Raw genomic sequence first — 27,177 nt, forward strand, 5'->3', positions numbered from 1 at the left:
TTGAAAGACTGTGGCCCCCATCTTATGCGTGCTTTCTCTCTCCCTGGCTCTTACTGCTTGCTCACTTGTTTGCTTGCTCTCCTGAAATAAGCTGCCATGTTGTAAGTTGCCTTACAATGTGCCTAAGAGGCACATTTGGCCTGAAACTGAGGGTGGTCTCCAATTAATATCTAGAAAGAAAACCAAAGCCCTCAGTCCAACAACCCACAAGGAACTGGCTTCCATATGAGTAAGCATAAAAGTGAATATTGCCCTAATTAAGCCTTGAGGCAACTACAACCTTGGCTGACACCTTGATTGCCACTTATGGGAGACCCTGCACCAGATCACCCAATTAAACCTTGCCCAAATTCTTAACTCACAAACCATGAGATAATAAATGTTTGTTGTTTTAACATGTATTGAAAAGTTTGGGAGTAACTTGTTACACAGCACTAGATAACTAATGCACAAAAATTCTAGCAATAGCCTTCTAGTGTTTCCTTACTTCTACTATTACCTTTCCAGAGTACAGAGACTTATGCTTTTAAACAACTCTGATAAAGTAATCTTTTAGCTCAAAACCCTGCAATGGGTCCCTCCTTTTCAGAGTAAAGGTAAAAATCCTTACAAGACCTAAAAGATCAGAAGACTCCCCTTTGCTGTGACTTCAAATCTCACCACTCACTTGTTTGCACCCCCACCCCACAGGTTTCTTTACTGTTCCTCACACATGCCGGGTGTGTTCACACATTGGCTTTTGCATTGGCTTTTGCCTTTCTCTGAAATCTTCTTTCCCCGGATATCCATACATCTAACTTCCTTGCCTGTTTCAATTGTTCAATCACCTGTCATCTTCTCAATGAGGCCTAACCTGAGCATCATATTATAAATTGCCTATATCTTCTCTTTCCCCACTCTACTTTTCTTTATCCATAGCATGTATCAACTTCTAACTTATTATATATTTTACTTATTTATTATGCTATTGCTAATGGTCTTTCCTCCAAAAATAATGTAGACTCCAAGAGGAGAGAGAACTTTGCCTTTTTTCTTCTGTATTAGAAGATAACTAAATTAACTACCCTGCTCTCAGAAATAATCTAGAAAGAGTTTTTCCCATACAAAGATTATTATAACCCGCTTTTAGCATGTAAAAATACTTAACATGGACTTAATACATTATTTGTTTTCATTACTCCTTATTTAACATCACAGTTTTCAAGATTTTCAAAGTGCTGATGAGATTTTGTAGTGCCAAGACAGGGAGTACAGTGATCACCAAGCAAAGGCAAATCATGCCTGCTGTGACCATCTTCCCAAGGACCTTATATCAAGACACCAAAACTTTAGAAGTAAAAATAGGAAAATTAGCTTAAAAAACAAAAACACTGATATAAACTAAAAGCATGAATGGCATTTCCTTATTCAAGATATTAAACAAAGGAAAACCTTACAAACTCTCATATGAGAATATGTGATAAGAAATGTTTGGCTGCCAAATGAGTTTTATACTATTACATATCTCCTTTGTTGTATGAAAGTATGAAATAGTCCTGAGGCATCCTTTATATTTATCAGAACTTGATTAGTAAGCAGCAATTCTATTTCTTTGTTCAGTTTTTATGGGCTTATATCATACTTTGATCCTAAAACGAATTCCCTAGTAACAGAAGCAGGATTCAGCTTGTCAGGTGCCCACAAATAAAGGCCTCTTTCATTTCCTTCTTAGTTGAAAGGCTTTCCCTCAACTGTGGTTAGCAACCTCATTCCCAAGGCAGCCTTTGTGTCCAAGTAGGAGTTGCATATGTTACCTCCAAGCATGCAAATTGCAACGATCCCCCACTGTCTGCGTTAATGGGCTGCAAAGCTTAACAGTCCCAGAGGAAGCAACACCTTTGTGTTTTTATACTTGAAACTTAGCCTTATAATGCACCTCCACCTCCTACCTGCCCTTTCCCTCCTACCCAGGTGCACAAGTCTGTGTGAACGCACACACATCCACACACACTGAAGTATTGTTCTTTTCCAAAGCTGCCCTTGAACTCTCTTACAATTTACTAGCTGTATGACAACAAGAGAGAAGAAAATACATTGAATGCCTTATACTTAATTTTTAAAAGCTGATCCAAATGCTTTCTGGGCCCAGCCACAGTCATTGAACACACGCACACACACACCACAGAGCATTTTTAGTTTGACATGAGAAGGGGACGTCAAAGGCTTGCCCCCAGAGAGAGCTACTTATGAAAGACATCAAATTAATGCAACATGAGTCAATGGAGTCCACACGTTTCTTGGACTAAACAACTTGTGGGGGCCTGTGATGAGATCCAGGACACTTGACGGCTGAGCAGGAGATGGGCTGGCTCCGCCAACACCACTGACTCAGCTGCACATCAAAGGGATTTGTTGCTGGATGTATGGGCAGATCTGCCCTGGAGGCTTCTCCCAGAGCTGTTCTCTTCAAATCCAGAGCAGCCCCTGCCCCCAGCAGTGCACATGTAGGTGAGGGAAGGGTGGAAAGAAGGAGAAGGGGGAAGCACAGGCATGATGGAGACAGCAGCCTCCACATTACCCTTGAGAACAGATCCCACCAGGCTGCTCAGTCCCAAGAACGTGCCTCGGGCTTTTCTTTGTTCTTCATGACCAGTACTCCTTCTGCCAGGAACATTACCCTTCAGGCTGAACTTTCATCTATTCCAAAAATATTTATTGGGAGCTTTGTGTGTGTTTGCGGATGGGGGGCACAGCAGGAAACAAGACAGCCCAGGATCCTGTTCCCATGGAGCAACCTCACAACTTGGCGGTTAGCTGCAAATGCAGGAACCACTTGGCCTAGGTTTGAATCATGCCTCTCCCACATTCCAATCGTGTGACTTTTGGGAAATTTGCTTAATTTTTCTAAGCTTCACTTTTGTCATTTGTAAAATGGAGATAAAAATATGACATTTCCAAAGAGCTATGGTGAGGATCAAGTAATATAAATGTCAAGTGCTTCAGAACATTGTCAGGCACATAATAAATATTTAGTAAGTGTTAGGGATTATCAACCCTTATTGTCACTATCTGCCAGTCACTGTGTAATGCACTGTGTAAAACACATGGTCCTTGCCATTATGAAACTTTTATTTTGCTGGTGGTGACAGACAACAGACTAATAACCAGGTGAATGTACAGTAAGTCAGATGATAACTAGTAATATGGAGAAAAATAAAGGAATAATGAAAAATTAAGAATCTTGAAACGAACCTACACTGAGAATAAAAGAATGGAAACAAGATTAAAACAAACAAAGCACCTACTCTTCTCTAACATACCAAACTCCCATTCTCAAATAGCAGAAGAAAAGCAGTCTACTTTTTCCCCTTTCTTCATGCAGAAAAAAGAAAGGTTCTTGGAAACCATCTCTACTAAATTCTAGAGGTTCCTGAGAGTGGGATACTCGTCCTTATTTATATTCTCTGAGATTACCATTAGTAGTGCCAGTCAGCATCTCCAACTATAAACCTACTTGGTATCCTAACAATTTCAAGATGTCACACACGTCTGTGTGAAGAGACCACCAAACAGGCTTTGTGTGAGCAACAAGGCTGTTTATTTCACCTGGATGCAGGCGGGCTGAGTCCAAAAAGAGTCAGCAAAGGGTGGTGGGATTATCATTAGTTCTTATAGGTTTGGAATAGGCATACAAAGTACCTTCTTAAGGGCTAGGGGAGAATATTACAAAGTACCTTCTTAAGGGCAGGGGAGAATATATTGTATCAGTTAGGGTGGGGCAGGGACAAATCACAATGGTGGAATGTTATCAGTTAAGGCTATTTTCACTTCTTTTGTGAATCTTCAGTTACTTCAGGCCATCTGGATGCATACATGCAGGGGATATGACGGCTTAGCTTGGGCTCAGAGGCCTGACATTCCTGTCTTCATATATTAACGAGAAAAACAAAACAAAATAGTGGTGAAGTGTTGGGATGGTGAAAATTTTGGGGGGCGGTATGGAGAGATAATTGGCAATGTTTCTCAAGGCTGCTTCAAGTTGGATTAGGGGCAGAGTGGGATTCAAGAGTGGGAGAGATCAAACTGAAGAAAGATTTTGGGGTAAGAGGTGATACTGTGGCGTTGTTAAAAGGAGCATTTGTCATATAGAATGATTGGTAATGGCCTGAATGCGGTGTTGTATGAATTGAGAAACTAAAAGGAAGACACAAGGTTCAAATAAGAGAAGGAGAAAAACACGTAGTAAAGGACTAAGAATTGGGAGGACCCAGGACATCCAATTAGAGAGTGCCCAAGGGGGTTCAGCATAATTATTTGCTTGTTTGGCAAGTTTTTGGACTCTATCCTTGAGTTTTTTATGTTGTCATATACCAGGTCAGATTGATTTAGGTAAAAACAACACTCTTCATTTAAAAATATACAGAGTCCTCCTTTTTCAGCAGTGAATAAATTGAGGCCTCGGTGATTTTGGAGGAAAGAGAAATACAAAGCCAGCAATTGTTTGTTAAAGAAGGATTAGAAATGGCTAGGAGAGAGTGAGATAGATAGTGTGGTGGAGATAGCTGGGGAGAGGTAGAGGGTGGCATAAGAATGGGAATGAGAAGAAGAGTGCGTATAAAAGTAAAGAATAGGACTTCATCAGGGTGAAAGTGTTGGAGGGTGCCCTGTCAGCAAAGATCATCTACCCACTCCAAGAGGGAGTCAAGAATGGAGGACTGGGGATAGATATTCACGATGGAAAGGAAATGAGAGGTTTTAAGAGGTGGGCTAATGGCTTGTAACCTACATGGAAGACGTTATGAAATGACGACAGAATAGAATGAGGCTGTGAGGCTGGAAGGAGATTTTCCTTGGTCCAAGAACCATTTGCCTGTGTGGGAAGAGATTGATAGGTGGAAACTTCAGTAGGAGAGTAAATAGGAGTAACCAATGAGAAGGAGAAAAACTGGCCATGAGGGACAGAAGTTGGAACGCTAGCTGCTTCTTTAGCTACCTTATCAGCATAAGCATTACCCTGAGCGATAGGGTCTGATGCTTTTTTGATGGCCCTTGCAGTGAATGACTCCAGCTTCCCTTGGAAGTAAAGCGGCTTTGAGAAGAGTTTTATTAAAGAGGCATTAATGATGGAGGACCCTTGCATAGTGAGGAAATTTCTTTCTACCCATATAACAGCATGGTGGTGCAGGATATGGAAGGCATATTTAGAGTCAGTATAAATATTGACACATAGTCCCTTTGCAAGAGTGAGGGCCCGAGTTAAGGCAATGAGGTCGGCTTGCTGAGAGGTAGTGGAGGGGGGAAGAGTGGTAGCCTCAGTGATAAATGTGGAAGATACTATAGCATAGCCTGCCTTTGCTGGTGAGTGGTGATTAGGCCTGGTGGAACTGCCATCAATAAACCAAGTGTGATCAGGGTGAGGAACAGGAAAGAAGGAAATATGGGGAAATGGAGTGAATGTCAGATGGATCAGAGAGATACAGTCATGGGGGTCAGGTGTGGTATCAGGAATAATGTGGGAGGCTGGATTGAAGTCTGGGCCAGGAACAATGGTAATTGTGGGAGATTCAACAAAGACTGAGTATTGCTGAAGGAGCAGGGGGGAAGAAAGTATATGTATCAGGTGTGAGGAGGAAAATAGATTTTGAAAGTTATGGGAACTGTAGAGAGTAAGTGGAGCATAGCTTGTGATTTTGAGGGCCTCTAAAAGTATTAAAGCAGCAGCAGCCACCACATGCAGACATGAGGGCTATGCTAAGATAGTAAAGTCAAGTTGTTTGGACAGAAAGGCTACAGGGTGCAGTCCCGGCTCTTGTGTAAGAATTCTAACCACACAGCCCTATACTTTGGCTGTGTGTAATGAAAAAGGTTGGAATGAGTTAGGGAGAGCTAGTGTGGGAGCAGCTTTTAGGGCTGTTTTCTAAGAAATGGAAAAGGGAGTGGGGAAAGGATTTAGGATTTATGGGGTCAGCTAGGTTTATCTAGAACAGAATGGGTTGTGGAGGGAGGTATTGAGGATAGGAGAGTATATGGGTTTGGCACCATGGGGTGGATAGGCAAGACAATTTGGTTGATAAGGCACAGATCCTGAACTAACCTGTAAGACTTGTCCAGTTTTTGGACAGGTAAAATGGGGGAATTGTAAGGAGAGTTTATAGGCTTTAAAAGGCCATGCTGTAACAGGCAAGTGATAACAGGCTTTAATCCTTTTAAAGCTTGCTGTGTGATGGGATATTGGCATTGAGTGGGGTAAGGGTGATTAGGTTTTAATGGCATGGTAAGGAGTGTATGACTGGTCACCAAGGAGGGAGTAGAGGTGTCCTATACTTGTGGGTTAAGGTGCGGAGACACAAGGGGAGGATTTGAAGGAGGCTTTGAACTGGGGGAAAAGGTGGCAATGAGATGTGGCTGTAGCCCAGGAATAGTCAGGGAGGCAGATAATTTAGTCGAAATGTTTTGACCTAATAAAGGAGCTGGGCAGGTGGGGATAACTAAAAAGGAGTGCATTGAAGAATGTTGTCCAAGTTGGCACCAGAGTTGGGGAGTTTTAAGAGGTTTAGCAGCCTGGCCATCAATAGCCACAATGGTTACGGAGGCAAGGGAAACAGGCCCTTGAAAAGAAGGTAATGTGGAGTGGGTAGCCTCCATGTTGATTAAGAGGGGGACGGACTTACCTTCCACTGTGAGAGTTGCCCAAAGCATCCGTGATGGTCCAGGAGGCTTCTGAGGCAATTGGGCAGTGTGAGTCTTCAGCCGCTAAGCCAAGAAGATCTGGGAAGGAGTCAGTCAGAGAGCCTTGGGCCAGAGTTCCAGGGGCTCTGGGAGTGGCTGCTGGGCGAGTTGGACAGTCCAGTTTCCAGTGGGGTCCCGCACAGAGGGGACATGGCTTAGGAGAAATCCCAGGCTGCAGGCATTCCTTGGCCCAGTAGCCACATTTCTGGCACTTGAAGCAAGATCCTGGGGGAGGAAGTCCTGGAGGAACACCTGGCTGCTGCAGGTCAGACGTCTTGAAGTTCTTGTGTGCTGAAGATGTGGCTGGGATTTCTCTCATAGTGGAGGCAAGTAATTGCAACTCAGAAATAGGTTGCTACTTGGCTGCCTCTACTCTATTATTGTACACCTTGAAGGCAAGGCTAATTAGGTCCTTTTGTGGGGTTTGAGGGCCGGAATCTAATTTTTGGAGCTTTTTCTAATGCTGGGAGGGGATTGGGTAATAAAATGCATATTGAAAATAAGACAGCCTTCCTCTGGGGGGTCTAGGACAGTAAAGCGTCTGAGGGTTGTTGCCAAACGGGCCATGAACTGGGCTGGGTTTTTATATTTGATGAAAAAGAGCCTAAATGCTAACTGATTTGCTCCAACCACCTCTTTAAGAGGAAATTGTTGGGCAGGCGGGAGAGAGCTAGTCGCGGAATGAAACTGTAAGCCAGACTGGGTGTGAGGAGGGGAGGTGACAGACAGATTATAGGGTGGGGGAGCAGAGGTTGAGGAAGAATTGGGACCTGGCTCAGCCTGGCGAGGAGCCTTCTCCTCAAGGAGAAGTGGAGAGATCAGATGAGTTATAGAAAAGAAGGATTCAAAGGACTCAGAGCTTAGGGTGGAGACTGAAGGAACAGACAGGAGAGAAAGGAGAAAGATTCAGGAAGAGTCGCATTGGGAACAGAGACTAGGGAGGGACCAATGTGTAAAAGAATGCCTGGACGTCAGGCACCTCAGGCCATTTGACCATTTTTTGACAAAAACTATCTACGTCTTGTAGGATGGAGAAATCAAAAGTGCCATTTTCTGGCCATTTAGAACCATTGTCGCATTTGTATTGGGGCCAAGCGATGTTGCAGAGGAAAATAAGACGCTTAGATTTTAGATCAGGCGAGAGTTGAAGAGGTTTTAACTTCTTGAGAACACAGGCTAAGGGAGAAGAAGGAGGAATGGAGGGTGGAAGGTTGCCCATAGTGAAGGAGGCAAGTTTAAAGAGAAGGGTAGAGACATGGAGAAGGGGCTGGGTGAGCGGCCCTGGGCTGCAATGTGGGTGAGCAGACAAAGCAGGAGTACCCTCTATTGACTTGTCACCAAGGGAATGTGGGTGAATGGCCAAGGCAGCCATCCCTGCAGTCATCAGACACCAATGAAATGTGGGTGAATAATCAGGCAGGCGTGCCCACAGTGATTACACACCAAGGGAAGGCTGTCTTCCCAAGTCTGTGACTGGCGCTGGAGTTTTGGGTCCATGGATAAAATGTGTCTCCTTTGTCTCTACTCGAGAGGAAAAAGAACTGGAATTGGAAGGACAGGGAGATTGAAGGGTAGCGAGAGAGGGAGATCGAAGGGTAGCAAGAGAGGCTGGAGAAGAGAGTGAAAAGACCACTTACCCAATTTGAAATTGGTGAGATGTTCCTTGGACTGGTTGGTCTAAAGACCCGAGGTCATAGGTGGATCTCCTCAAGGAGTGAGGGCAAGAACAGGGGACCAGTCTCCTGAAGGAGTCCTCCTGTCCCAGGTTTTGGCACCAAATGTCACGCACGTCCGTGTGAGGAGACTACCAAACAGGCTTTGTGTGAGCAACAAGGCTGTTTATTTCACCTGGGTGCAGGCAGGCTGAGTCCAAAAAGAGAGTCAGCAAAGGGTAGTGGGATTATCATTAGTTCTTATAGGTTTGGAATAGGCATACAAAGTACCTTCTTAAGGACTGGGGGAGAATATTACAAAGTACCTTCTTAAGGATGGGGGAGAATATGTCGTATCAGTTAGGGTGGGGCAGGGACAAATCACAATGGTGAAATGTCATCAATTAAGGCTATTTTCACTCCGTTTGTGGATCTTCAGTTGCTTCAGGTCATCTGGATGTATACATGCAGGTCACAGGAGCTATGATGGCTTAGCTTGGGCTCAGAGGCCTGACCCAAGACACTCCAGTTTTAAAAGTACCACATGGAATAGTAGGGCACTTACTATATTCTAGTTCTTTTGACTACATTCTAGTTCTTTTGACTACATTCTAGTTCTTTTGACTACATGACAAAGGGTCTAAAGAAACTAAGATCAATGACTGTCGTCTACACCTCACAGCCACATACTCTTGAAAAGACATGAGAGCATAACATTGCCCTGACTTTGCAAGAAACTGCACAAAGAATGTACTCAAGGTGACGAGGAAAAGCAGTGGCAAGGTGGTATATAGTATATCTCATTGCTCTTATCAATATAATCCTCAGCCAGCATCTTTAAGTGGCTTCTAAAATTGAATTAATTATTCAGTGGAAGCCTCAGAGGCAGGAAGAACTCACCAATCAGAGTTTTATTTACTCTCATCACCTGCTGTTTGATCTGGGTTTATTTAAAATTGTAATCATGTCTCCTGTGATGGAGAATTTGGGTTACTTTGTGGTCACATGTGGAAAATATTATATATCCACATCAAATGTAAATGTGGTCTCTCTTAGTAGAAATCCATGTCATTTCTCTGGAATTAGACCATGGTGACCCTGTGGGTATATGAGATTTAAGTCTTTAGGGAGTCCTAAAGGAAAAAAAACATCCTTGAAGGATCCAGAAGGAAAGAACAATCCTCAGTCCTTTCATAGCACTTTGTAATTACCGCTCATCACCATAAACAGACAAACAAACGAACAAAAACTTAAAGAACAAAAGAATGTACTGATTTGCAACATTACCTTGGTCCAAAGGGGTTGTTTTGTATTATTCATGCAAGAACAATGAGGAAATCCTCAACACCTGTTAAAAAACGACAGCCCTACAACCAAGAGCCCTACAGTTCCTTTTGCGTCTATCCGGGAGGAGCGAAAAGCATTCATTCCTAAACCCAGGGCAGGCTTCAGGGCGTGTGACCAGTGGTTGCACAGGGCCTTCCTCAAAAGGGCCCTGCACTGGGTTATTAAGACTCGTCAATCACTGTCTTGAATTTCTTAGTAAGTTCATCTTGGAAGTTATATAGGGGATTTGCAGTACCAGCTCACATGCAGTCCTGCCTCTGGCACATCCACACCCCTCCGAGATATGTTCTCAGTCAGCTTCCTCAGCCCCTGACACCCCGAACTTGATCCAGTTTCCCCCTCCTGGCTCCCTGCCCAGCCCCTGCTGCCACCCTCCAGTGGGGGCCACTGCGTCAAGTGCACCGACAGAGAGGCCTGCATTCTGCTCTGGAGGTGACTGCGCAGGGAGGAGCCACGTCGGACGCACCCACGGTCCCCAACTCCCTCCCCAACACATATCTCAAGGAAACACATGGCCTTGGCGGCACCGCCGTGGGTTGGGCAAATGACTCTGCTAGCGGCAGCCTCTTGCACACTCTGATCCTGCTACCAAGTGCAGTCTATTTAGGCATTGCCATGACCGGGAATTGAGATTGTGGACTGTGAGAAACCGGGATTGGCCACCGCCCACAAAGCTGGTGGGAAGCGGGCCTCAGCAGCCTGTCCCCTGCCCATGTGCCCCAGGTGCCTGGGAAGGTCAAAAGAACATAACATTAAATATCAAATTAAAAATACCATGATCAGTCGAGAGAGAGACAGGGTAGCAAGTTTTATATTTTATTACCTTTAAGGCCATTTTTCTCTTGTTTTTTTGAAAAAGAGGCCCCCACATTTTTGTTTTGCCCTGGACCCTGCAGAGTATATACCTGCCCTCCCTAGACCAAGGCTGTGCCAGGCAACTTATAGACCAAAGAGGCTAGAACTTGGGCTCTTGAGCCAGACTGCCTAGGCACATACCTGAAACGCATCTTGTGTAACATGGGAAAATGCATTTAACATCTCTGCTTCAGTTTCCCCTTCTACAAAATGGGGATAATGTCTTAGAGTGCTTTTGTGAGGATTATGCTGTTTATAACATGAAATACTTAGTATCTGAAATATAGTAAGGCTTCAATAAATGTTAGCAATTTTTATATTATTATATGTTAAACATTATACATGGAATCTACATAGATTCCATAATACAATTTCAAATACAATTATTTCCCTTTACAGATGAAAAAACTAAGGCATAGTGGAAAGCAGCTTTGCCTAATCCGAAATAGCAGAGCAAAGACTTTAAAGCAGTCTCTTCTAATTCAAGAGTATATATGTCCTCCCATCAATTATGCAGCTTGCAGCTTTGTGTGATACACAGTTATAAAACACCTTGAAATCATGTGCACCATATTGAAACTGATCTCCGCAGAAGCGTGCTCTTAAGTTCGAGATGGCTACAATACCTAGGATAGTGTTGATGCTCAAATAATGTTTGACGAAAATGAGTGGAGGATGAACAAATGCCTCTAAAGCAGCATTTTTTACATTTCTTTTTTCCCCACTCTTTTATGACCAAATGGCAGAGGAGAGTAAACTCTTATGGGGCATGGACGAGGGCTGGAGCAGTGCTTGCTGAAGTAGGAACTGGATGCATAGCTGTAAGATTACCATTTCTTCTTTAATGTTTCATTTTAACTGAAATAATTGTGTGTACTTGGCATTCTACTGAAGAAGTTATATTTTTAAGGAAAAATAGTAGGAGGGTGTCCTTTTTCTTTTCTTTTCTTTTCTTTTTTTTTTTTTGAGACAGAGTCTCACTTTGTTGCCCAGGCTGGAGTGCAGTGGTGCAATCTCAGCTCACTGCAACCTCCACCTCCCGGGTTTAAGCGATTATCCTGCCTCAACCTCCCAAGTAGCTGGGATTACAGGTGCCCGCCACCACACCCGGCTAATTTTCAGATTGTTAGTGCAGATGGGGTTTCACCATGTTGCCCAGGCTGGTCTCAAACTCCTGATGTCAGTTGATCCTTCCTCCTCAGCCTCCCAAAGTTCTGGGATTACAGGCATGAGCCACCGCACCTGGTGGATATTCTCAAAATATTTAAGTAAATGCATTTCCCATGAAAATATGCCATATTTAAAACTTGGGATAACAATTGCTTTTATGGATCCCTTTCCACAAACCACAGCCAAGAAAACCACATGTTGCTTATATCTCCCTAGCTGTCACAACCTGGTTCAGGTGAAATCCAGCAGCAGAAAATTCTAATGTTTCCTCAAACACTTTTCAGTTAAATAGAAGTCCAAAGAAGTAGCAGTGATTGAAACAATAAAGGAAAAAATATATTAACATATCAGTTCTTGAAGAGATTTCAGCTCCAGCCAGGCGCGGTGGCTGATGCCTGTAATCCCAGCACTTTGGGAGGCCAAGGCAGGTGGATCACGAGGTCAGGAGTTCAAGACCAGCCTGGCCAACATGGTGAAACCCCATCTCTACTAAAAACACAAAAATTAGCTGGGCATGGTGGCGGGTGCCTGTAATCCCGGCTACTCGGGAGGTTGAGGCAGGAGAATTGCAGAAACTTGATGTATATTTTTTCCCTTTGAAGTCAATAGGAATTAAATCTCGAAGATATACAAGGCAGAGAAATGCCAGGATTCTGAACACTCAGTAACAATCAAGCTCCAGACAGCTTTGCCTGATAACATAAAGAAGCTAAATAATTCAAATACAGACCCATTTCCCCATGACATGGTCTTCTATTTCATTTTTAATTTTATTATATGCTAGCGGATTGACTGCATGACAGACGTGAGTCAAATACAACAACTTTCTTTTAAAAAATGATAGCACAAATGTTGAATCCTTCCTAAAGGCTCTACCAATGGTAGCACATCTAGCAAATGAAAATATATGTACAGTTGAAAAAGATTTACAATGCCTGGGGGAGGGGACGCTATTTAATTCTTTCAAGGAAGCCATTTTTACAGAGATCTTTTCAAGTATGGTTAATGCCTGAAATTTATTTGGATAGACAGAGTGCTTAGGTTTCCTGGGAAGAAACTGGTTTCTCCACTAGAGATAGACTTCCACTTGAAAGAAGGGAAAAACACTGGGTGCATTATTAGATGCCTACGTTGAGTGAAGTGACACTACCCTATTTATTTGAATAAGGAAATGGCCCCTCTTTTCTTCCTGTTTCCCCTCTCCATGTTTGGTTAAAGCTGAAGTTAAGCCCTGATTTACACCAGTTCTTTAAAAAAAAAAAGAATCCTGTGATCCTTTCCATAAATCCTAACTAGAAGTGGTGGCTTAGCCTGCATAGAATGGCTCCAGCTAATAAACTCCTCTCTCCAGCCTCACATGACATTGAACCCACATCTCCCACACAAGGTTGAGGATGTGTGGGACAGCCACAGGCAGTGAAACAGCTAAAGTCAGAACCACAGTGTAGAATAAGAAGTCTTTGGGTCTAACCAAAGCACTGAGCTTCTCGAAGACTTCTTATTCTTTTATTTATTTATTTATTTTTGCAATGCCACCTTGGCATGCAAAACATTAAACTATAAGAAACCTTGGCATTGCAAAAAATAAAAATAAATAAGAAGTCTTTGGGAAGCTCAGTGCTTTGGAGGTGAAGATCACAGCTGTCACACAGGCCTTTACAGTGACAGGTACTTTACATACATGAGGCTGTTTAATCCTGTCAGCCCACCTAGGAGGCCTCTGTTTTAGGGTTGAAGAAACTGAGGCTTAGAGAGTTTGAATAACTTGCCCACATTTGCATTTTTAAAGCCAGATCTGTTTAAATTCAAATCCCCCATATTTAACCACTCATTTTGTCCAAGGTGCTATTAGAAGGTTATCTCTGAAAGAATAAATAAGAAATTGATAATAGCAGTTCCTTGAGGATGGGGTTGGAGGGATACAAGAACCAGAAATCTAAGGAGAGGGAAAAGGAGACATATTTTTCACTGTACACCTCTTTGTACATTTTAATTTTTTTACCTTGCATCGTTGATCTTCATTATTCATGGATTTCCTGTTTACAGATTTGTCTATCAGCTATAATTTATGTGTAACCCCAAAATCAATACTGGCATGCCTTAACCGTCATTCACAGACATTCATAGATTGACGGAAATTTTGGGTTGCCCCAACAAGCATATTCCCAGCTGAGATGGAACCTGGAAAAGCTCTGCCTTTGGCTTCAGTTCTCATACAGGGATGAATACAGGGATGAATCGAGGGTGGCGACAGCAGGGAACTGATCTGGGCAGTGCTGGAAGCTCCAGCTCTGGGCTGGTTGGATGGGGTTTGAGTCCCAATTCTGACACCTGTTAGTGGGGTGGCCTCAGGCAAGTCACTTAACACTTCTGATGCTTGTTTTCTCTTTTGAAAAAGTAAAGAAAATAGAATCTACTAGCATGAATTGGGTTTGGGATTTAGATTATAATCTATGTATATATGTGTACATATTTTCCCTGGGAGAAATGGTTCTGTATTCACTAATTCAGTGTTCACAGCAACTTTGTAGAGTATAACTACCATGGATAATGAGAATCAACTGCATATGCATTTTTAATGCTGTGTGTGAGGGAGTACATATATGTGTGTATTATATATGTGATCTTTATGACTATGTGAGCACAATGGTTGGGGGGGTCTTAAAAAGAGGGTATATACCATTAAGTGTTAAGGATGAAGTCAAGAACATAGTCTAGGTTGTCAACCCTAAATTTGAGACAAAGGGCTCATATTGGATAAGGAAGACAGGAAAGAGATGCCAATTGACCATGTGGACAAGGGAATGGTCACGATCTAAACACATTAATAGAAGTAATCTCATCCTTCAGGTAGTCTAGGAATCAATACTCAGTGAGGATTCAGAGATAGTTCTGAGACTTGGAAGTGAACTACAGAGGCCTTGAAGGGCAAAACGTAAACATCTTAGCCAAGGTATCTTTCAAGCAAAAGTGTGCTTGCAGCTGCAGAACCATGAATCTAAGAAGGAGGACAAGCAATGGCAAAAGGGATCCAGGTGTCAGCACGTGGGAAGCTATGGAGGGGCTGCAGCAGCAGATATTGGGAGCCCAGCTGCAGGAAAGCTGTGGGTGCAGGAAGCTAAGAGGAGGCCAAGGGGTCAGGCTGGAGTCCACAGCCGAAATCAAGTGCTGAATGGGTCCCATGACTCAAAAAAGGTTAAGAATTTTACCTAAAAAATGTATAAAATATTTGATTTTTAAAATAATTCCATCACCAATCTTAGCAGTTTTCTTTTTAAGGCAATGTTTTGAAAAGACACAGAAAATCCTCGCAAACGTCCAACTGCAAGGAATCTGTGGCCCCAGCAGCTGTGCTCTAAGATCCATTGCCATGTTTGTGTGGAGGCTGGGCTTCCCATTGGCTGCTTTGCGTGGGGCAGGGATGCGGAGGCAGGCCCTTCATTGGGGCACAGGGGACTGTACTGACCATGACTCTGGCTTGAGGACTTCCCCATGGCCTTTCCCAACCTTCCTCAGACTACACAGTGGCCTAGGGCACTTTCACACAACCTCCCTCCGTCTTTCCTTGTCTATATCACAACTGCATCCCAGTCTCGTGGCCTCACCCTGCTCACTCTCCATTTCCTCTCACAAGGCTGTTCCCCTAATAAAATCCTTACATGTTTATTCATGTCTTTTCATCTGCTTCTCAGATGACCGGCACTAACAAAGGAAGCAAACTTCAAATGCTTCATAAAAGTTGCCGAGCTGCGAACAACAATTAAAAAAAAAAAAAAAACAGAGAACTTGGAAACCACACCGTGTGCTCTGCTGTCACTTGCTCACTGCCACTCCATTTCCAAACTCAAAGCCACAAGGTGTAGATTCAAGTCTTCTAAATCAAGATTATAGGTAACTGTACATCTCAGACTAAACACTTAATTTGAAACTTTAACAATCTCATGTAAGTGAATTTGAAGTCTACTCATGTCATGAGATCCATACCACTGAGCATCTAAAGTACTCTGGGCATCTAAAACCATATAGTAGTCTAGAGAGGCCAGGGCCGTCATGCCTTCAGGCCATTCTACATGCCTTTCCTGGATGCCCTTCCCTGCCTTTTCTTCCTAGTGAATTCCTACTTATTCTTCAAAACAAAGCTCAAAGTTCACCTTATCTAGGAGACCCTCTCTCATTCCCCCAGCTAAATTACCCTCTTGTCTCCTGGGCTTCTTTAGGGATTTGCACCTAACTTTACTGAAATACCTATCAAGTAGATTTTTTTTTCACGTACCAGTAATATAATAAGTAACTAAAAGTACCTGAAACAAGAGACTATTATCACTACTGCCTCGCAGAACAAGAATTCTGGAGAAAGTTGGTAGCATGGTTGGTTCGGTTCTACATTGTTATCAAGGACTACCTCCTTATCTGTCCATCAACCATCCCCAACAAGTTAGAAAATTGCCCTTCAGGCTCCAACCACCATCACCTCAAAACCACTCTCAAAAGCAGGAAGAGAAGGAGCAATATCCTACCCACTTGTCTCCATTTTTGATTAGTGGAAAGGATTTCCTTTCCAGGTTTGCTTTCCAGAAGAGTCTACTTTTTGTCTCATTGGCCAGGAAGAAGGCCACATGGCCATTCCAGCCAATCATGGTAAAGGGGAACAGGATTACATAAGTGGCTTTAACCAATCATAATGCATCTCCTGAATAATGAGGCCTATCTTCTTTGGGCATTTTGCTGCTTTATTTATTTATTTATTTATTTATTTATTTATTTTTATATCAGGGCCCTGTTAGCCAAGAAGACAGAAAGAATAACTATTGAACAGCAAACCAATGGTGTCTGCCTCACCCCTGACTTGGAATTGCCAGGTTACTGCCCCTCTTTGCCACCACAGCTCTACAGTTCTTGCAGAGCAGGAGCCTTGTCTTATTCATCTTTACGTCATCCATAACTGGCCCATAGTAGCATTCAATATGAGTTCGAACATTTGAAACATTCATTTGTCTGTTGAATACAAACAAATACAGTAAACATGGAAAACTACTGAAATGCTTAAAAATATGCTTACAAAATAAAATATTAGGTAGATTCTCCAACACTTCCCATGAAAGATTAATAGAAATGCTATCTTGATTGTAGAGAGTACAAGAGTCTGATTAAAGAGGATAATAACCAAGGTGAAATAACAACAACAACATTCTGACTCAATAGCCCATAGTCAAAATCCCAGACCCACTGGCTTTCTGATTTACGCTTAAAATACAGTTTTGGTGCCTCACTCAGGGTCACAACAACTATTTAAATAGTGACTATGGAATACATGGTGCACCAAGAGATGCTTACGATAGTGAAAATGAACACGAATGAAATTTTGCTGAAGGCCACAGACAGCCACAATTACTGATTTTACATGAGATGTACTACTTACTAATAGCCTTTTGCAATTCTTGGACTTCAGAGGTTATCAAGAAACAGACTAAATCTCTCTGAATTGGGTCCTTTCAACAATTCTGATTATACTCACCTGATACTTCATTTTAAATTTCATGTTTATAAACACATTCCCGTCTCATTCTAACACTAGAAGTCAGACATTAATTGCTCTCCAAGGATGGCTTTGCCCAATTTGGGACCAGGCCAGATTGTGTTAGAAGTTTTCCTCAGTCAAAAACCTTTTTGAAAAGACCAATTCATAGAAGGCATGGATACATCTAGAGAAAAATAGCTCTCTAAAGGATGTAAGAAGGGTATAAAAATCACTATAAACTCAACTATGTGTGTAAGAACATTTGCAACTGTACATTTTCCATAAAATAATTTAATTTTATTATAAGCTCCCATTAGTCCATGCAGGTAGAAAATTTAACTCAGTCATTGTGGTTCCCTGTCCACCAATACCAATGTGGGCCTGTGTCATGCTTCCAAGATTCTATGCAGGTCCAAGATATCTTGAGGGTAGAAGAGGCCCTCTGGTTACACGTCATCTACACATTTTTTCACATCTCCAAATTGCTGTGAGGCCATTTTTCCACTGATATGGGAAATTATTTTCTCTTCTCTACCCCTTTCTCCCAGTCTAGAGAAGTCTTTATTTCCTTGGGAAGTAACTATTGCAGTTAAACATAAAGGATAACTCGAAAGAAATAAGGCTGCTTTCTGTATAATTCACACATCATTCTACAAATTTTTTTAAAAACGTTTTAACTGAACATGAAATTGTTTCTAAAGCTATAAAAAGGGAGCAGGGCATCGAGGTTATGAGCATGAACTATGGAGCCAGTCTGCCTGGGTTTGATGTATGACCTTGGAAATTTATTTTACCTCACTTTTCTCATCTGTAAAATAGAGACAATGCAACTCTTTCAAAGGAGCTGGCATGAGGTTTATACGAGACAAACATATAAAGTATTCAAAACAGTACTTAGCACTTAATGAGTATTGTAACTATTGCCATTTTTATTTCTATAATAATATTGAAAATTAAAATATAAAAATTTATAAAGGCTGAGCATCCCTAGCCCAAAAACCCAAAATGCTCACAAACCCAAAACTTTCTGACTACCAACATGACAACATAAGTGGAAAATTTTACACCAAACCTCATGTGATGGGTCTCAGTCAAACTGCAGGCAAAACTTTGCACAAAATTATTTAAAATATCGTACAAAATTATACTCAGGCTATGTATATAAAGTGTTTATGAAACATAAATGAGTTTTGTGTTTAGATTTGGACTCCATCCCCAAGACATCTCATTATGTGCATGCAAATATTTCAACATCCAAAAACTTCTGAAATCCAAAACACTCTGGTCCCAAGCATTTCAGATAAGGAATACTGAGTCTGTATTTTACATTTTTTATACACTCAATAAAGGACCTACTATGAATCACATGCTGAGGTTCCATGATAAATAAGTTGGGAATGGATTAGCTAGACATGCCAAGATGCTTGGGATAGGTAAGCCCTTTGAAAGAGGTAACACAGGATGCAGTGAAACAAGGGTCATGTAACTATCTTAGAGGATGAGACTGGGTTTATCAGGTGAAGAACAGAGGCAGTCTCTCTCAAGAAGAGTAGCAGCATGCAAACCCTGGAAGTAAAAAGAAATATGACTCATTTGGACAATTGCTAAGCATAACTAGGAGATCAAGGCAATAGTTTTGCTTTAGAGAGAAATAAAGTTCAAGACAGAAGTAAGGGCCAAATCATTAAAGCTCTGTGTGCACAGTGAAGGTGTTTGCACTTCATCTTGAAAGCTCGGGGGAGCTATCAAAGAGCAATGTTGAGGATCAGATGAATGCAACAGGCATATGACTATGCAAAACAGAAGAATTGAAAGGATAAGGCTGGGTGTGAGAACACTTCTTTGGAGTCCATGGTAGTTATCCTGGTGGGAAAAATAAAGCAACTGAAGGACGGATAAAAGTACGGTAGTGGTAACGGAGCTAAAGAAAAGAGGAAAGCCTCAAGAGAGATTAAAGTCAAAAACATGGAAAGTCTTATGACTTTGGGGCATGGGAGTGAAGAAGGGATACATAAACACCCGACTTCCTAGGCTGAGCAACTAACTGGAAGGTAGACAGAGAAGCAAATCTAGAGAAAGTCCTCTGCCTAGAACGTCTCCCTGCAGAGAGCCCGTGACTCTCTTACTTACCCTGCTACAGTCTGGGCTCCAGGCCACCTCTCTGAGAGGGCTTCCCCGACTCTCCCACCTAAAATGCAAATACCATCATCCTCCATTACCTTGATTACTTAGCATTATTTTTCTTCAATGCATTCATCTGTTCCTGACAACAGACTATATTATTTTCTGCTCACCTCGCCCATCAGAACACAAGTTCCACGTAGGTAGGAACAGTGTATTTCTCATTCACTCCAGAGTGAATCTCCAGAGATGTATATGCCTGGGACAGAGTAGCTGCTCAGTAAATATTAATTGTGTGAGTGAGTGATGAGTTCAGTGCAGGACATGTTGAATTTTAGGTTTCCACAGCACCTACAGTAGGACTTACTGAGCTGTTGAGTAAGCAATGAAAATGCAGGTCTGATGCTCAGAAGGAAAGCAGGACTACATCCGGCAGTGCTGCATGCATCAGCCTGGTGATGAGGATAGCCGGGAAGTGGAAAAGAGAAGCCAAGGATGAATTCCTGAGATCTTCTACATTTAATGGAGAAAAATAAGAGTCTGAAAAGCATCTGGGGCAGTTAAAGAAAACCCAGGAGGTAGTGATACCATGAAAGCCAGAGAGAAAACAGTTTCAAGAAGATCTGATGAACAACAGGGTCAAAACCACAGAAGAGTCAAGAGAAAAATGTCCTGTTGAATATATATATATATATATATAGTTCTCTTTCTGTGTGTGTGTGTGTGTGTGTGTGTGTGTGTCTCCCTCCCTCCCTTCCCCCAGCAAAATACCTAATGGAAGAAGTCAAGATTGGAGAACAAAAGCATTTTTCTTCTGATCTTTAACCACAATCCCACATTATCCATTGTTTCTTTAACTGCAAATTTCTGTTAATAGCTTCTTATCACAGTTTCTAGCCCATATATTACTGTATTTTACAAATATATATATATTTAGAAGCATATATATAGAAGCATATATATGTGTGTGTATATATATATATATATAGAGAGAGAGAGAGAGAGAAGTAGCCTTACAAAATTAATTCTAATTATTTTCAAAGTCAAAAGTCATTTCAGTTCTAGGTCAGAGCTCCCAGGATCGCCTATGAAAAGTTCTGATGGAAAAACCTGGATAACATTTCTCTTTCCACAAGTCTTGCAAGGACATTCAGACCATCTGATTCATAACTCCCAGGAGATCAGGCTGATCCAGAACTTGTCCTTGTAAAAGCCAAAACCCTCTGCTTGGGATGCAGCAGCCTTATCACATGACCTCAGCTGGCCTAGCAGAGCAGGTGGGTGTGACATAATAAAAGGTATTATGGAAGTCACCCTGGGAACTTTGGGAAGGGACTGGACTTGCCTCAAAAAGTATGCCCATCCCGTTGGGGCGTGGGTGGGAGGAGAGGCCTGAGAGGATGAATAACGGCCAGAGCTACTAGGAGCTGAATTCCCTTTCCAGCAGCATCCTGAAGTCTTTGTTTCAGACTAAACTGGTGACAAGGAGAAAGGAGAGGAGAGGAGGGACAAGCTGGCATCCTTTGGCCCATTATGTGCCTTTAGGTTTCCAGTGGTCCTCAGGATTGTTACTCATTGGAATTACCTGGGGAGCTTTGAAAACCCTGGTATCCAGGGACAGGACCCAGACGTTAGTATGTTTTTAAGCTTTCCAGGTGATCCCAATGTGCAACCAAATTCAGAACTTTAATACAACTGTCTAAGCCTAGGATCACTCCTGGAATGTCCTGGGAGGGCATTCTCCAGACCCGGTTATCACGGACCCCTGGAGAGGGTCAATGGTCATCACAGAGTGCAGGGAAATTCCCTGACCTTGTCTCGTTAAGCAGTGCAAGCAGCAGCAGTTTCACAGGGCGCATGACCCCCGTGGCAGCCAAAAAGGGAATTAGCCACTTCAGCGGAGATGCTGCTTAAGGCAAAGGAATTTCCCCTTGTGCTCCTCATTTGCTCAAACAGAACACACAGTTTACTCATCCATTCTGAAGAAAGATTTTGAGTTCTCAAGAATGTAGTCATTGTTCTATAAAGGCTTACAATGTAAAGTGTGATCCCCGAACAGGAGTTTTGTCATCTTTGGGAAGCTTGGTGTGAATTCAGAATCTCTGATTCTACCCTAGACCTGCCCAAAACTGTGTAAATACTGCTGGATGGAACACAGGATGTATTAGAATATTTTTCCTGTATTGAAATGTACACAAGAAAGGAAGACATGCTCGTGGATTGACACGTCTTGAGAAAGACTTGGGAAAGAAAGACAAAACAAATGTGTCAAAAAGAGAGAACGTGATACACAACCTTGCTTCATTTGAAACTAATTTTTGTCGTTTGTTTTTGTTTTGCTTTGTTTTTCACTTACCACCAGGAAATAGCTAAATTGAGTAAGAATATCTTAAAACTTAAGGGAGAAAAACTGAGTGATCAACCAAAACCTTAAGAGGAAATAATTAAGAATTTCTGGGGGGCGGGGAAGAGTGATAGTCTGTGAATGAGGACCCTACACTATTAGCCCAGTAATTAATGTGCCTAAAAGACACTGGTTACCATATGACTTTTCCTAAGCCTCAGTTTATTTAAGTGTAAAACAATACATTTAGATGAATAATCATTGTGGTCTCTTCTTGGTCAAAATTTTACCATTTGAAGATGCTTGACATTGAATCAAATATTCATCCCAACTGAAAACAATTGTACACAATTTTGAGGTTATTTTGCCACTAGGTGGCAATGTTGATTAAAAAAATACTAGAAACCAATGTAAACATCCTTTTATTGTATTTTGTGGCTGACTTAAGTCTGTTTTTCAAGGTTCGGGACATCAAAAGAGTTGAAGAATTGCACTATTATGCAGTCAAGACCAAGAACTGAAACGCCGATTTGGAAAATATTCAGTAAAGAGACAACTAGAAAAGAAAGAAAAGCAGCTGCCTGAGGTTGGCAGAGACAGGGAAACGCAGCAGGCCAAGCATAGAGGTTCACAGGATGAATGGCCAGGGAGGAAATTCAGTAAATCTTGGTAACCGAAGGATTTCAGATGCTGGTAATGTCCCCAAGGAGATTGCTGGCCCTTCATCCACGCTTGGTACCTTGAGAGGCCCTAGGCTGAACACATGCCGTGAGCTCTGATTGCTGGCAAGCAAATCTCATCCCAATTTTTCTAACTTGTTTTATATCTGATTCCTAGTATTATCTTCAATGTCTGGCTTTTACTATGGATTTCTGATTTTGCTGTGCTCTAGGACATAGCTCTTAGGCTGTCCCTAGGAATTCATGCTTCAACCGCACCACCTTACCTTGATGCTTCCTCCTAGACCTCACACAAACGACCCTAAGTCAGGCAATGTTTGCACCCCTCTCCGGATTCCATGCCTGCTAAACATCGCATCTTAAAACTCCACACATCCACTTCGAGCAAAGAATTACCAATCGTTAAGGCTGAAAGAAATTTAGAGATGTCATCATATCATTCCCTTTTCATTTTCAAGATAAATTAAAGGGAAAGAAACAGATATAATAATTACTTAATATTTAATAAGTTATGGGTTGAAGGAGATTTATTACATCTTATAACAAAAGTTCTAATACGAGCAGCTCCAGTTAATTCAATGGTTCAGCAACACTATCAGGGCCCAGGTTCCCTCCACTCCCTCGACTTCACTGTCTGCAGTGGACTGCCTAAGATGCCTTTGCATGCCAAGAAAGCTGTCTCAGCTCCAAGCACCACATCTGGACACACTAAAGTCCAAAAGAATGGGTCATTTTCCGCTTGTGCATCTCTTATTTTAAAATGACAAAAAGCTTTCACAGAAACATACCAACAGATGTGCCTTCACAATTTATTGGCCAGAACTGGGTCACCTGCTCAGTCCTCCACAAGTCACTGTTGAGGGAACGGAACCATTACAATCGGCTTTGACAAATCAGACCTGACTCACATGGAGGAGAGGTGGACACTGGCACAAAACTGGGGTACTGCCAGCATGCAAGAAAGGAAAACTACATCTTGGGTAAGTGAACCAGCACTGAGTGCTGTACTGGGGTAGTAACTAAGCACTAGGATATCACTGTGTTCAAGAAACAGGAGAGATCAGAAAAGAAGGAATGGGCACTTGCCTGTAGTCCCACTTTCTTGGGAGGATGAGGCGGGAGGATTCTTTGAGCCCGGGGGTTCAAGGCTGCAGTGAGCTATGATTGCACCACTGCTTTCCAGGCTGGGCAACAGACTGAGGCCCCGTCTCTTAAAAAGGTTCAAAAGAAAAAGCAAGAAAGAAAACAGGGGACATTCAGGCAACTCAGACTCAAAGAATATTCCTTTAGCATCGGATATTAGTCCCACCGTGACCTTCACTAGTCAGCTGATTGGAAGCTGATAGCTGCTGCTACTTCTCACACGTCAGCATACTTTGCTCAGATGTATGCATCATTGTTCACTTGTCAAGCTGTTATGAGCAGCAGTTTTTTCACAATGAACCAAATGAGGATGGAAAGTCAAATTAGGCTCTTAATTTGTCATCCGTTGATTCATGCACTGAAATTGAGCAAGCATTATTGCATGCTGTGACCCCTCACTCTCACAGAATTTATACTCAATCATTCTGTAATTATAAAAGCCCTATTTGGTAGCTGAGTCAAGAGATATCAAGACTGAACAGAAACCCTCCTGGAACTTTCTCTAAACCAATGGTTCTCACAATTCAGGTGTGTATCAGAACCACCTGGAGGGCTGGTTAAAACATGGACTGCTGGGCTCCACCGCCAGACTGTTGGATGTAGTAGGTATGGGATGGGGTCCAAGAATTTGCATTTCTAACTTGCAGGAGATGCTGATACAGCTACCCTAGGGACCTCACATTGAGGACTATGGCTCTAGGCATGTCTGAAAGACTCCCAAACTGTTCAAAACTGCTACAGCCTTGGCTTTAACCATTTCTGTGACAAAAACTTCCTAAGTCCCAAAGGCTGCCATAAAACCTAGCTCTCTCACACAAAGTCAATTCCATTTCTACGGATCTTGAAGGTATTACATCTATATCTGGTGGATTCTAGACTACACATACTCTTCTAACATATGCACAGACACACACACAGCTGGCTTTGGATACTCAGGTATTCACTTATTTACTTAAAACAATTTACTGAATGCTGCTATATGCCACACAACGAGCTAGGCTTTTCTAGAAGAAATTAAAATACATATAGGCCCTTCCTAAAGGCCTTATATGACATCAAAGAAGGCCAAAGCATGTACACACATGTAGTTACATGTGTACATGTGTAACTGCAATGCAAGCTTGTAATACAAGTCATAAAGAATGTATAAAGGGAGGTGGAATTTCAGGACATAAAACTGTTTTAGGGGGATAAGAAGAGGTTTCAAGAAAAGATGTGATGGTTAAGCTGGAACTTTAAAGAATGGGCACTGAGGTGGAATTGGGACACAGGAGATAAAGCAGAGGCCACTTCAAAGTGTAAACAATATGATTCAAAGAACATTTTTAAAAAGCATTAAGTACCCGGTATGTTGAAAATAAGCAACTTAGTATCACCGAGGTTAAGATGCTGAAGTTGCACTAGCTCAAGTGTTGAGAAGGCTTTTTAGTATCAGGACAAGGGAGTGACCAAAACTTTTTAAGCAGGGAGCTGAAATACTAACTACTATTAACCCAACAGTGTTAGGCTAGTTGGCAGCTAGCTACCTTTAAGAAATAGTCAAGATATAAGATTAAATCAAAAATTCAACTGAGAATTTCCTTAGGATTCCCTCAGGATAGTTAGGAAGTCATTCAATGTGCTATATGTATTTTTAGATGGAAAAAAAAAAGCTAATGCAAAAGATATATAAATGACTCATGCAAACAAACCCCAAGCTGAAATTTCACTTACAAAAAAAGGCATTTAATCAAGACCACTCTAATATTAAAAAGTCAACATGTCAGGAGTTAAAACCTCTTTGAATTTTAGAGCAAATCACATATTTAGTGCTTTTTTTAAAAGTTTAAAGTCAAAAGAACTAGTTGCAAGTTTTTCATGGTGACATCATGATCAACCGGAAATGTTCTTTTGTAAATAACAGCTTTACACATCTGAGTTTTTAACCAAAACTCCTCAGGGCTTTCACAGTATTTCCCCAGGTATTCCTGGAAGACTACAAAGTGGGTTTAGATGACAGGATTAACTTTATTATTATTTTAATAGTTAAATACTTATTTTAACATATAATGAAAAATATGACTAGTCTACCATCCATTAATTTGCAGATATCATTGTTTATAAAATATTAAGTAATAATAGTAATATGGTCATGTCAAAAATCTGCTATTCAAGACCTCTGGCTTATCAGATCTTTGATGCCCCTAAAGAGATCAAATTTCCCTACAGCAAGGGCTGCCGGTAGTCATTTCATCTCATGCCAAAATGCAGACCAGTGAAAACAGTGATTCCAGTTAAAGGCAGTTATAATGCCAAGAGTTCTTTTAGTGTTTTATTTTCAAGTCTGGTTTGATGGGGAGAAAAATTTCCCCATCAGAATTTTTGTATGCCCCAAAATTTGGGCGTACAAACTTGTTCTGGAGCCTCTTGAAGCTATTGTTTCTCTTGAACCTCTCTGACCAGGCAATTCCCAGACAAACAAATCAACAAATATAAGATATATTTAAAACTGCCTTATTTTCAGAAGCAAATGCTGCTGCCGAAAGGCAACACTCCATGGTACACCCCCCTGCAACCATAAATTCATCAAAATTAAAACCCTTCTTTGCTCTTTTTATGAGAATACTCCTATCTAAGCTCCAGCTTCCAGAACAAAATGTCATAGACTGGATGACTTAAACCACAAACATGTATTTATCATAGTTCTCAGGCTGAAAGTCCAAGATCAGGGTGCCAGCAGGGATGGATTGTAGCAAGGGCCCTTTCCTGGCTTACAGGTGGCTGCCTTTTTGCTGCGTACTCTCACACGGCCTTTCCTCAGTGTGTGTTGTGTCCTGGATCTCGGGTCTTCCTCTTCTTATGAGGGCACTAATCTTATTGTATTAGGACCCCACCCTTATGATGTCATTTAACTTAATGACCTCCTTAAAGGCTCTATCTCCAATACCATCACATGGGAAGTTAGGGCATCCATATATAAATTTGAGGGGGGGGGACACAATTCAGTCCATAGCACCCACTTTGAGAACCTTGCTTTTCTTTCACAAAAACTCTACCATTCTCTCAACCACACATGATTATTCACTGCCTGCCTTAAATGAATTGGGAGTGTGTTTTCCAGTTCACTTTCTATTCACTTTGATAACGTGAATTTAAATGGAGAGAACTACTACTGCTTTTTTTTGAGATAGGGTCTCACTCTGTTACCCAGGCTAGAGTGCAGTGGTATGATCCCCACCACCTCCACTTCCCAGGCTCAAAGTCAAATCTGGCCTTAGATTGATTCCAAGCTTCCAGAGTAGCTTGGACTATAGGTGTGTGCTACCATGCCCAACTAATTTTTTGTATTTTTAGTAGAGACAGGGTCTCACTATATTGCCCAGGCAGGTCTTAAACTCTTGGGCTCAAGCGATCCACACCTCTTGGCCTCCCAGTGTGCTGGGACTACAGGTGTGAGCCACCATGCCTGGCCACTACTGTATTTTGAACTACAGGTCTCTAAATGTTCTCCAAAGATCTGCAAAGTGCCAAGAATTCTAAGCAGTTTCAGGTGTGAATTAATTGGCTGCTTTCTCCAACCTTTCTATGTCAGGGGCAGCCATAACTATTCATGGAACACATGGAGATTCTCCATCCACTTCCGTCTGGGTTACAAACAAA

General features: G+C 41.9%; 1 long non-coding RNA gene across 1 annotated transcript; it reads left to right on the forward strand.

The window, feature by feature from the left end:
- Positions 1 to 8,802: 8,802 nt before the first annotated feature.
- LOC103883010 lies at positions 8,803 to 12,476 on the forward strand. Its single transcript, XR_002521038.1, has 3 exons — positions 8,803 to 9,143; positions 11,309 to 11,383; positions 12,335 to 12,476. It is a non-coding gene; the product is annotated as an uncharacterized LOC103883010 (long non-coding RNA).
- The last annotated feature ends 14,701 nt before the right edge of the window (positions 12,477 to 27,177 follow it).

The sequence above is a fragment of the Papio anubis genome, chromosome 4 (genome assembly GCF_008728515.1).
Source record: "Papio anubis isolate 15944 chromosome 4, Panubis1.0, whole genome shotgun sequence".
In the NCBI taxonomy this organism is placed as follows: Eukaryota; Metazoa; Chordata; class Mammalia; order Primates; family Cercopithecidae; genus Papio; species Papio anubis.